We start from the raw sequence: 11,993 nt of genomic DNA, 5'->3' as shown, positions 1-11,993 counted from the left end.
CCTCTCCCGTCGCGGAGCACAGGCTCCGGACGCGCAGACCCAGCGGCCATGGCTCACGGGCCCAGCCGCTCCGCGGCATGTGGGATCTTCGCGGACCAGGACACGAACCCGTTTTCCCCGCATCGGCAGGCGGACTCTCAACCACTGCACCACCAGGGAAACCCTGTTTTCCTTATTGATTGTGGACACCTTTTAATTGCTTAAGGATATTAGCCATTTGTCAAATGTTTCAACTAATTTTTCCAGCCAGACCTTTTTATTTTATTGTTATTTACGATGTTTATAGTATTATTTTAAAATGAGGAAAACTGGTAACACCTACTGAAATCAGGAATATGAAACATCACTGTATGTTACTTCATATAGCCAGTACTTCAAAAACACTCCTGAAGAATGTTACAAGACACAAAAAAAGTTCACATTAATAATATGTGAAATGAATAATCAAAAAATAAAATTCTATATGTATTATAACCTTAAAGTTGAAAAACAGAATGTAGATTTAAGACAGTAAAGATATATAGAAAAATATTAGCCCCTATTATCTCTTGGTGAAGGAATTATGCATGATTTTTGTCATTCTCTTTATTCTTTTCTCTGGTACCCACATGTGCTTTTTAAAATTTTTAACAAAATGTAATAGTAAAACCAATTTTTATCAGTGACCATTTGAACCAAACATCCAGTATAAGAAAAGCTGATGCCACTTAAGGATTTCTGTACCTCTCTGTAAACATAATAAAATTCTACATCTATACAAGATAAACACTTCATCCTAAAAAACGCACTCATCTAAAATGCAGACATGATCATTGTAGTGCTAATTAAATTTTATTATGACAATAAGAGGGGCAAGACTGCAGGGTGAGATTTGATTTAACGTGGAGCTAAAGTGTTTTATTGCAAGATTTGCTTATAGACAGACCTAATTACTACAATTACACTTACATGTTTTTGTCCCTAAAAAATAGTATTTTTAAAAGATAGTGCATTTAAAAGGAGAATAATTTCACACGTCTATACAATTTGATCACGTTATGACAATGGTATAAGTGAAGCATTTAATGAGGAAACTCATGAAAAACAAAGTAGTTACACCAATCCACTGATTCTAATTCAAGACTTGTCAAGGTTTACAAGACCAAAGCAGATTAAACATTAAGGTATTAGTGTATAAATATAAAAGTTTCCTGAAAACATCTTCTATTTTAGGCTGTATCTGTGAATATTCATCTTACTTATTGCAAATTTTCTATATGAAGATTGGTATTATTTGCTAATCTTAATTATGGAAAGAAAAGATATGAGATGAGTATTTAATTGTTCAATTATAATTGTCCTGCAGTCAAGCTGATATAGATATAGAATTATTAATAGGTTACATTACTTATTTTAACACTTGTTTATGATGGAATATGATTTTGTACAATAGTGACCGGTGGGAATTTTGTCAATATATTCATCTTCAATCTAAGGGCTGCTAATAATAAGTCATGCCTTTTCTTATTCACAACAAAGCAATATAAAAACTTATGTAAATGCAGATTTTTATCCCCTCACTTACTGATTTAATAGATATTTACTGAGCGTTGATTACACTTCAGTCATCATGCTAGAAGCAGCAACTGCAACACTAAACAGAGCTGGTGCCTGCCAAGGGAACTTTCAGGACAGTGAGGCAAGAACAGAAGCACAAGTTAACATAGCATAACTGTACATAAAGTGTGGTGAACATTATGATAAAAGAGATCAGCGTGTCTTAAAAGCCTAGCGGGCAAGATACACTTTCAAAGAAGTGAATGGTATGTTAGGCAGGCTGAAAGGACTGTGACTCAAGCAGGGGGAAGTGTCCATGGGAAGACTTGAAAAAGTCATTTATGGCTGAGGATAAAGGTGGCAAGATATGTCGTTGGAAAGATGGCAAAACACTTTCAGCCTGTGCAGGAGTTTCGACTTTCTCCTAAGAGCAACAGGAAACCTTTAAAGATTTTAAGTAGGGAAGGGGCATGATTATATTTGCATTTCAAATCACTCTGGCTACTGTGTGGAAGAGATTTGGATGGGAACTGGCCAGGAGGTTACTGCAGGTGTGTGGTGGTCTAGATAGGGTGATGGGGAAGCACCCAGAGAAGCGGCTGAACTTGGGAAACATTTAGGAAGAAAAATCAGTGGCACTTGGTGATTGAGTGAATGTGAGAGTAAAGACAAGGAGGCTTCAAGAATGCCTACTGCCAGATTTGGGGCCCCAAATCTTTATTTTTATAAATTATAGGTAACTTCAAATCGATGGTCACTAAAGATAACCTGATTCCTTAAAAGAATTCTCTTGATTAAATTTTATATAATTCCTTTTAGTCAGTAAAGACAACTTAAATTGTTTAAATTTCACATTGAATAGATTTTTCTTATTAAGTATTTTAGCCTATATTTCATCAGATAATAAGTTATGTAATGAAAAAGCTGTCTTAAATTAAGGCATGATGCATTGTTCCTATTCCTTAGATATTTTCATTTAAAAACTTAAATGCAATTTTTAAAGGCTATATCTGAGTTCAAATTGATGTTATTTTAACAAAACCATTGGATTGGATCGCTGGAGCTCAAGCTAAAGAAGCATAAATATTGAACAAACAAAAAAAACGAAATTGTACAAAGCGACTTTTATCTGATTATCTGTGTTAAATACAACACATTTTCAGCTTACCTGTTATTTGAACAATAATTATTAACCCACTCTTTATCTCCAAACTTTCACAAAAAGATACAACTTTTAAAAGATAAACTGGCTATTAACCTACTTGGGTGTGGAGGTAACAGGGTTTTTTTAATTAAAATTATTAGCAGAATCTTTTCAAAATGAATTAACACCTGGATGTGCACAGTACAACTTAAAAGTTCAACAAATGTTAACTGGATCTTAAGTAAGTAATTGATTTGCTAGTGAAAGCTATGTTTTGGATACTAGAGATACAGCATTTCAAATCAACTTGAAACTAGCTATAAAAAAGTGTTCATCTGGTAAGCATTTATCTTAAAAAATTAATCATGAACTTCATTATTTACCCAATGTCTTTGTACTCATTTTTGTTCTCACTAGTCAGAGCACCTCAGGATTAGACATGGATCCCAGTCACAGTTCTACCATTATTAGCTGTGCAATCTTAGACAAGACTTAACCAGCAATTTAGTAATAAATTTCTTCATTTATAAAATATCAAGCTTTCCTCAGAGAGTCATTGTGAGGATCAATCAAGAAAATATATCTGAAAAGACAAAACCCAATATAAATATAACATTATCTCACTTCATGATTGGCTGCTAAAAAAGTCTTTTTATTAGATATGCCCTCTCTGTAAATCTGGTTGCAAAATTCATATTGATTTGTAATACAAATGCTTTGTAAAAATTTTTGTAGCTGTTAATATATTTATACCATTTGTAGCTGTTAATGTATTTATACCATTAAAATATATCTGCACAAGTATGTGGTATAACATTTTGTGTTACAAGGGTCCCCCAAAATGACTGAACATATACTAAAATAAATAAATAACATGAGCTTAGATTATGAATTGTTTATAATGATAAATTTCTCATTTCAGAGAAGAATCCATTATGTTTATTTACTCAAAGCTGTGATCTCCTTTTTGTATCAGAATCAAGTTATTATATAACTGTTTCATTCTCTTTTGGTAACTTAAGAGTGTGAAGTAAGCCTCTTTCCTTAGTAAAAGTAAAAGGCCACAAATACATTTGTTAAAAACCAATGATGCCATGACATACGTTTCAGAATGGCTAAAACAGAAAATAATGACACCATCAAATACTGGCAAGGATGCGGAATGTTTGGATCACTCCTATTTTACTGGTGGGAATGGAAAATGGTACAGCCACTCTGAAAAAGAGTTTGGAAGGTTTTTTTGAAACTATATGTGTAGGGCTTCCCTGGTGGCACAGCGGTTAAGAATCCGCCTGCCAATGCAGGGAACACGGGTTCGAGCCCTGGTCCAGGAAGATCTCACATGCCGTGAAGCAACTAAGCCCATGCGACACAACTACTGAGCCTGTGCTCTAGAGCCCGTGAGCCACAAATACTTAACCCGTGTGCCACCACTACTGAAGCCCACGCGCCTAGAGCTCCACAACAAGAGAAGCCACCGTGATGAGAAGCCAGCACACCACAACTAGAGAAAGCCTGGACAGAGCAACGAAGACCCGATGCAGGCAAAAATAAATTAATTAATTAACTAATTAATTTAAAAAAAACTATATGTGTATTATATAACTATTGTGCTCTTGGCCATTTATTTCAGAGATATGAAAACCTATGTTCACACAAAATATTGTACACTAAAGCTCACAGCAGCTTTATTTATAATAGTCAAAAACTGACATCAGCCCAGATAACCTCCAACAGGGAACAAAACGTGGTTCATACATATCATGGAACACTTATGATTCAGCATCAAAAAGGAATGTACTGCGCATACAATGACCTGGCCAAAACTCAAGACAATTACATTGAATGAAAAAAGCCAATCCCAAGATATTTCATACTTTATGATTCTGTTTACATAACATTTTTAAATAACAACATTCAGAAATGGAGGACAGAATAGTGGTTGCCAGTGGTTTGAGATGGGGTAGGAGTGGGAGGAAGGTAGGTATGGTTTTAAAAGGAGAATAAAATGGATCCTTGTGGTGTTGTAACTGTTCAATGTCCAGACAGTGATGGTGGATACATGAACCTACACAGGTAGCAAAACAGTATAGAACTTACACACACACACACACACACACACACACACACACACACACACACAGGAGTACAAGTGAAACTGGGGAAACATGAATAAGACCAATGGATATATCAATATCAATATACAATTATGACATTATACCAGAGTTCTACAAAATGTTACCATTAGATTAACTGATTAAAATATACAAGGCATTTGTGTGTATTATTTCTTATTTGTGTGTATTATTTCTGCATGTGAATCTACAACTACCTCAATAAATGTTTTAACTGAAAAATAATTAATGGTGTTGCATAAATAATATTAAGGAAACAACTACATGTGTATAAATATTAGGATTTTGTAAATTGTTAAATTCTAAAAGCACATTTTTGTTTTATTTTTTACAAAAAAGAAATACTAGATGAAAATTTTATATAGGTTTTCTTATCAATAAATGTCATACCAAAAACAATTCATTAAAAACAGTTCATTAGCTTTTCTTCAGGATGTATTTTATTTTACTCAACTTTTATTTGATAGCAACATGTAATACTTTCTTATAAATGGTTCCCATGTATCAGAGCTAAAAGACTCATTGTTTATTCAGTTCAGAAAAAGAGGTTTATAACTGAATTACACCTACTAATTCATTTACTGACTTTGTAAAACAATTATCTTACATATAGTTAGGATTAATTGACCCAAATAAAGTCAAATTTCAAAACAGAACTGTGGTACAGTTTGTTTTTATTACTGTGGTTAATAAAAGAGATCAAATATATTTTGTTAAGATCTTAAATTTTTTTTAAATTCTATTAAATTTACTTGTTTTTCTCCTAGAGTTTACTTCTTGGAGTATAAAAAGTAAACATTTCAATGAAATTGTGCTGTTTGGATTCTCAGAAATATGGGGAATTTCTTCAACTTAAAAGCAAATAGAGTAGTTGCTATGGAAAACAGTACAGTAGTTCCTCAAAAAATTAAAACTAGAACTATCATATGATCCAGAAATCCCACTTCTGGGTATTTTTCCAAAAGAACTGAAATAAAAATCTTGAAGGGATATTTGCATTCCCATGTTCATTGTAGTACTATTTACAATAGCCAAGAAGTAGAAACAAGCTGAATGTCCATCAATGGATGAATGGATAAAGAAAATGTGGTATATACATAAAATGGAATATTATTCAGATTTTAAAAAGACAAAAATCTTGCAATATACCACAACACAAATGAGCCTTTAGGACGTTATCTCAAGTGAAATAAGCCAGTCACAGAAGGACAATACTGTATGATTCCACCCTTTATGAGACACTTAAAATACTCAAATTCATAGGAGTGGAGAGTAAAATGGTGGCTGGGGGAGAGGGGAATTGAGGAGTTACTAATCAACAGGCCTAAAGTTTCAGTTAAGCAAGATGAATAAGTTCTAGAGACCAGCTGTACAGCACTGTGCCTACAGTTAACAACACTGCATGGTACACTTAAAAATCTGTTAAGAGGCTAGATCTTATGCTAAGCATTCTTACTACAATAAAATAAAATTGTAGAAGGCAAATCTGAATGTGAATTATTTCTTATACATTTCTCTTAGGCAGATCTGCTAACCACCTCTGCTCCTAACATCTTGATGGAGTTTAAGTAGCCAATTTAAGCCACAATAGACTGAAATTTTCAGATGGCTTGAAACTACTGAACAACAGTCGTCATTTGTTAATAATAAGCTTTAGAATCTAAAGAGTTAAAATGTTAAGATTACCCACACAAACCAGGAAGGAGGAGAAAAAATGTAGAATCCTAAAGTGGAAGTGAAAAATAGCATAAACCATCATTTCTAGCAGAAGCTCAAAGATAAGTCATACAGTAAGTTAATGGCCAAGTCATGACTAGAATTACTTCCTCTGTCTATCCTTTCTTCCTCCTCTGCCTTCAGTACCACTCAGTAAACTTCTATTTATTTTTCAAGACCTAGATCAAATTCTGTTAATCCTACCTGGACCACAAGCAGAAATAATTACTCCTTCCTCTGTTCTCAAAGTGTCCCTAATTATTGAGTCACTGATTTATCAATAATGTTCTTTCATTCAACAAATATTTTTTGAGCAAAAACTATATACCCAACACATAGTGCGATGAAAACACAGACAAAAAAAAGTCACTGTTCTTATGCATCTGGCAGTGGCCGGGGGGGAGACAGACAAAAAAGCTTAACAAAGTAAAATATATAATATGTTAGTTACAGTATGTTAGATGAATAAAAGTAGAAGAAAATTGGAAGGGAAGGGAGATAGAAAGTATGTATTTGAAGATGGTGTGTGCAGTTTTATATAGGACAGCCTGGAAAGGTCTCAGTAGGAAGAATAATATTTAATTAAAGATCTGAAGGAGGTGAGGATATGTCCTTATAATTAATTGCACAAATTTACTTCCCTCTATAGGCTAAGATCTTCAAGGTTAAGGACCACATCTAATCATTTTTGTGTGCCAGCATCTAGAACAGGAGCTGCTATGTAGAAGGAACTTAGTAAGTATATGTTGAATGAAAAATCTCAAGTTTCTAAACTTAAAGTCCAGTTGTCTTTCAACTACACTCGGCTCTTTACTTCAGAAAATTATTGAGGTTGAATATAATACTGACTTAGCAGCATACCTAGAACTTCCTACACTCTCACTGCTTGATAATTGAATTTGATAGGAAAATGATTTTCCAAATTTTATAGGCCAGCACATTCAGAGTACAGATGAAGACTAAATCCTAAGAAAGCTGAGGGACAAGCTAGAGGCCACTCACAGTGTGAACTGATGGATCCTCTAAATCTACATCTTCACAACACAAAAAGGATGGAGTCCTAAGTGAATATATTTGATCAGTTTGATCAGTTTCTATCTATCCTACTTTTTGATTTTGTTCCAGGTCTTAAGCTTATTTAAGTATCCCACAGTATGACTAATTTTATATTTAGCACTATTGTCACTGATAGTCTGAGCAGGTTCTCATAGAGTTAAGTAACTTGTACCTGTGGCTACAGACTAAGTTTAAGATATTTTTGCCATCAAACACCTGTCTGCCGTAATACCTCATATCTTAATAAATCACTATACAAAGACCTCCCTGAGAGGAAACTACAAATGGAGGTTCACTTTGGACTGAAACTACGATGGCAGACCTGGAACTAGCATGACCACTCAGTCTGGGAGAATGAAATGGCCAATTTCTTGATGTAAAATGGGAAGAGCATATATGGCTGAAAGCCATATTAGGGACAAAATTACTACTACTTACGTGCTGTTACAAATTGCAGATAAAAGATGATTACACATATTATAGTTATCTTGTTTTCATTTTAAGGACTAAATGATTTAAGATTATAGAAAAGCTAGACTGAATAAAGAGTACAGGACAGGTACATTAATGAAAAATTTACCTTTGTTGCTCACTGTTAAAAACCTTTCAGAGACTCGGGGCTTCCCTGGTGGCGCAGTGGTTGAGAGTCCGCCTGCCGATGCAGGGGATACGGGTTCGTGCCCCGGTCTGGGAAGATCCCACATGCCGTGGAGCGGCTGGGCCCGTGAGCCATGGCCGTTGAGCCTGCTCGTCCGGAGCCTGTGCTCCACAATGGGAGAGGCCACAGCAGTGAGAGGCCCACATACCGCAAAAAAAAAAAAAAAAAAAAAAACCTTTCAGAGACTCATCGTCGACAGGGAACTGACTCTGGTTTGTCACTGAGATAACGTATTTGTGAGTGCATTGATTATTGCTTCTAAAAATACCAATACTTGCATTATGAGTCCTTCAGTGATTCACCATTACCACCAAGAAAAAGTACAAACTCCTTAGGATGAGACACGAAGGTCTTTGTGGTCTGGGTCTTCTCTCCCGCACCAAACATTCCACACACACCCTCAGCTCTCTGCAGTTTCCTGAACATGCCATGCTTTCAAAGCCTACTCTAGTCTCTTTACAATGTACTCCTTTTTTCGCACAATTATGCTTTCCCTCACCTCCCACCTGAGCAAATTCCCTTAAAGTAGTTACCTTCATTTGGAAGCCTTCCTTGAATACCCCTGTATATGCCTCATGAATTAGCACCTCTTCCTCTTCTAAATTCTATTACTGCTGAGCTTATCACACGGTATTAAAAGATTGTTTATATATTTGTCACCTTCACTGACTAAAACTTCTGAGGAAAGTGTCTTATTCATGTTTGAAAAAAAACAAAAATACTGAGCTGAATATGTGAATATAAAACAAAAATAACAGAAACTAACATGTATTGAATGTTTAGTAATTGTCAAGCACTCTTCTAAGGTCAGGAAGCTGAGGCACAGTGAGTTTAAATAACTTGCCCAAGATTACAAAGCTAGTAAGTGACAAAGACTGGATTGGAACCCAAGCACTCTGACTTGAAAGTTCATGCTCTTCACAACTAACCTATAGATATGTCTTAAATACATGTATATGTTTACATGTTTTTAAATAAATAAATAAGCATATCTATATTATTTAAGTATATATATACACATATATATACATTAACTCATGTATATACATTTAAAAATTGACTTTTAAGAATAAACTCTAAACAGCAGAACAAAGTAAATTACTTCAGCGAATTAGAAGTTTTGATAAAAGACCATTCAATATCCTAGAAATTGTCTTCTTTTTCATCACTATACTATAGTACCAGGCTTCATAATTTACAAAACAAACCATCAATGTTTGTAGGTTTTTTAATCTATCAAGCTGTATATCGAGAAGATATGTTATTCATCATGATAAGTGACACACATATCACTATAGAAAAGAGTAAAAATTTTAAATTTATACGTAAGGTCCACATTACAAGATTAGGTTTGTAAAATACTTTTGCTTGTAAAGACAACTACCTGAATAAGTGTTTTATTTAGGAGAACAAAAATACATGCTTATACATATATTAAACAAGCTTTGTTTCAGTAATATTATTTTACATTCCAGAAAGTTTTTTTATTCAATATTTTCAAATGGTTTCCAACTTTGCTGCACACTAAAATCACCTGAGGAGCCATTAAAAAAGCTGATGGTTGGACAACCAACACCCTCCACCTGCCCCTAGCAAGATGTTCTGATACCTGAGCATTAGGGTGTTTTAGAAGTTTGTCAGATGATTCCAATATGCAGCAAAATTTGGGACTAAAATCCAACTGAACTTTACCTGAGTTTACTCTAAGTTTTTACTGGAATTTCTTCCATATCTCATTTAAAAGCAACTGCGACAAATTACTTCAAACGATCTTCAACGCAACAATGCCAGAACTGAACTTGTAGTTTGTGGAACCAACTTTATTACCTGGCTACTGAATTCTTCAAATACGACTTCTTTCATTTTGTCCAATTCTATTCACAGACAACAAAAATCACTTTTTTACTAAATCATCTCTTCAATGACATAGTTAAATTTACTACCTAATCACCAAATTTAATTATACTTCATTTTTGTAAAGTATCAATTTCCATAGGCTTAAAATGGAAAGGCATAGAGCTTGGACACACAAGTAATTTAGAAGAAGGGAAGTTAGAATAAGGGTAAAAATACACGGAAACACAAATGTTTCCTGGTAACAGCATACCACACACTCCCCTATTCTACCCACCCAACCTAATCCCTATTTATAATCATAAGTGTTGCCTCAAATTAAAAATGATCAGTAAGCAATAGTAATATTTATGTTCATGTGGAGATATTGTCTTACAAAAGCCAACTCTAAATATGAGTACATTTACATTTACAGCTATATCTATTACATCGATATTATATATCTAGTAGTCATTAAGATGGTGCACTAGTTCTGGATTCTCTCTTCTCTAGGACCCACGGTAGAATTCCATTTCTTCACATCAATGAACTCAAACATGGCCATTTGACTTAATTTGATAAAAAATGTAAGTGTGGGGGGCTTCCCTGGTGGCGCAGTGGTTGAGAGTCCGCCTGCTGATGCAGGGGACACGGATTCGTGCCCCGCTCCGGGAGGATCCCACGTGCCGCGGAGCGGCTGGGCCCGTGAGCCATGGCCTCTGAGCCTGCGCATCCGGAGCCTGTTGCTCTGCAACAGGAGAGGCCACAGCAGTGAGAGGCCTTCATATACCAAAAAAAAAAAAAAAAAAAAATGTAACTGTGAGTATCATGTGTCACTCCTAAGCAGAAGCTTCAAGAGCCAGTAGAACTTCAACATGTTCTCCTTTCCTTCTGGTACAACTGACAAAGTTCTAGATAGTGACTGCTCCATCCGCCTAGGTCAAGAGGTAGGGACAATGACAAGGTGAAGCAAGGCACCCAGCCAATCCTCACTGTACCCTTAAAACAAGTGAGAAATAAACCTTTGGTGTTTCAGAGTCCTTGAGATTTGTGGGCTATTTTTTACTGTGGTGTAATTTAGTCTATCCTTAATTAAATTTTATATTTAGATATAATTGTGTACATAAATATGTATGTCTGTTGCAGAAAAAATACATCACATTTATAAATTAATTTGTTAGAGTAAGAACTGGCAGTGTCCTGCTCTACTTTGTGTACAATGTTTGTAAAAATACATCCAAGGTAAAACAGTGATGACTAGTCTGTAAAGCATGATGACCAAAGAGTTTTGCTTATCACACACTCATGCTGAGAATTCATTAAGTATTTTTGCTATTAAAGTTGTAAAACAAGCTGTTGGCTCCACTGTGCTGACACCATTAGTCACATTCATCAGTCTCCAGCATGATGATAAATCACTGAGTGATACAACGAAAATGTTGATCATTATAGTTCAGTAACAAATGTACGACTAAGTCTGTGCTCTCACAAGACATCACATCAGACACAAATTTCATAGTGGAATGATTCTTCAGACTTAACATCACATCTGAAGTCTAAATTCATGTATTCTAGTTATTGACATAAAGACTGAAATAAACCCCGTCTTCATCTACAGAAAACAACAAATCTAAAACAGTAGACTCATAGATTGTTAGATATTGAAGAAACCTCCTGGACTGGTTAATTATAAAATTTGAAAGAAATAATGTGTTTCTATTTGATTTTCTGGATTTCCAACTATTTTATAGGTTTGTATAATAAGTATAACTAGAAGCAAGACATTTTACACAGCCATACAATATAATCACCAAAAGACCATATTGCAATGATGTTTTATTAAGAAATATATGGTAAGAATCACTGCCATTGGGCTTCCCTGGTGGCGCAGTGGTTGAGAGTCCGCCTGCCGATG

At 34.9% G+C, this 11,993-nt stretch overlaps 1 protein-coding gene across 4 annotated transcripts in view; it reads right to left on the bottom strand.

Moving 5' to 3' along the window:
• Positions 1-11,993, bottom strand: part of ERBB4 (erb-b2 receptor tyrosine kinase 4) — a 1,128,925-nt gene that overhangs the window by 1,002,208 nt on the left and 114,724 nt on the right. The gene's annotated exons all lie outside the window — the stretch shown is intronic.

Source organism: Lipotes vexillifer, unplaced genomic scaffold, assembly GCF_000442215.2.
Source record: "Lipotes vexillifer unplaced genomic scaffold, Lipotes_vexillifer_v1.1 scaffold138, whole genome shotgun sequence".
Taxonomy (NCBI): domain Eukaryota; kingdom Metazoa; phylum Chordata; class Mammalia; order Artiodactyla; family Lipotidae; genus Lipotes; species Lipotes vexillifer.
The sequence above is the reverse complement of the archived record's forward strand: the minus strand, read 5'-3'. Positions and strand labels throughout refer to the sequence as shown.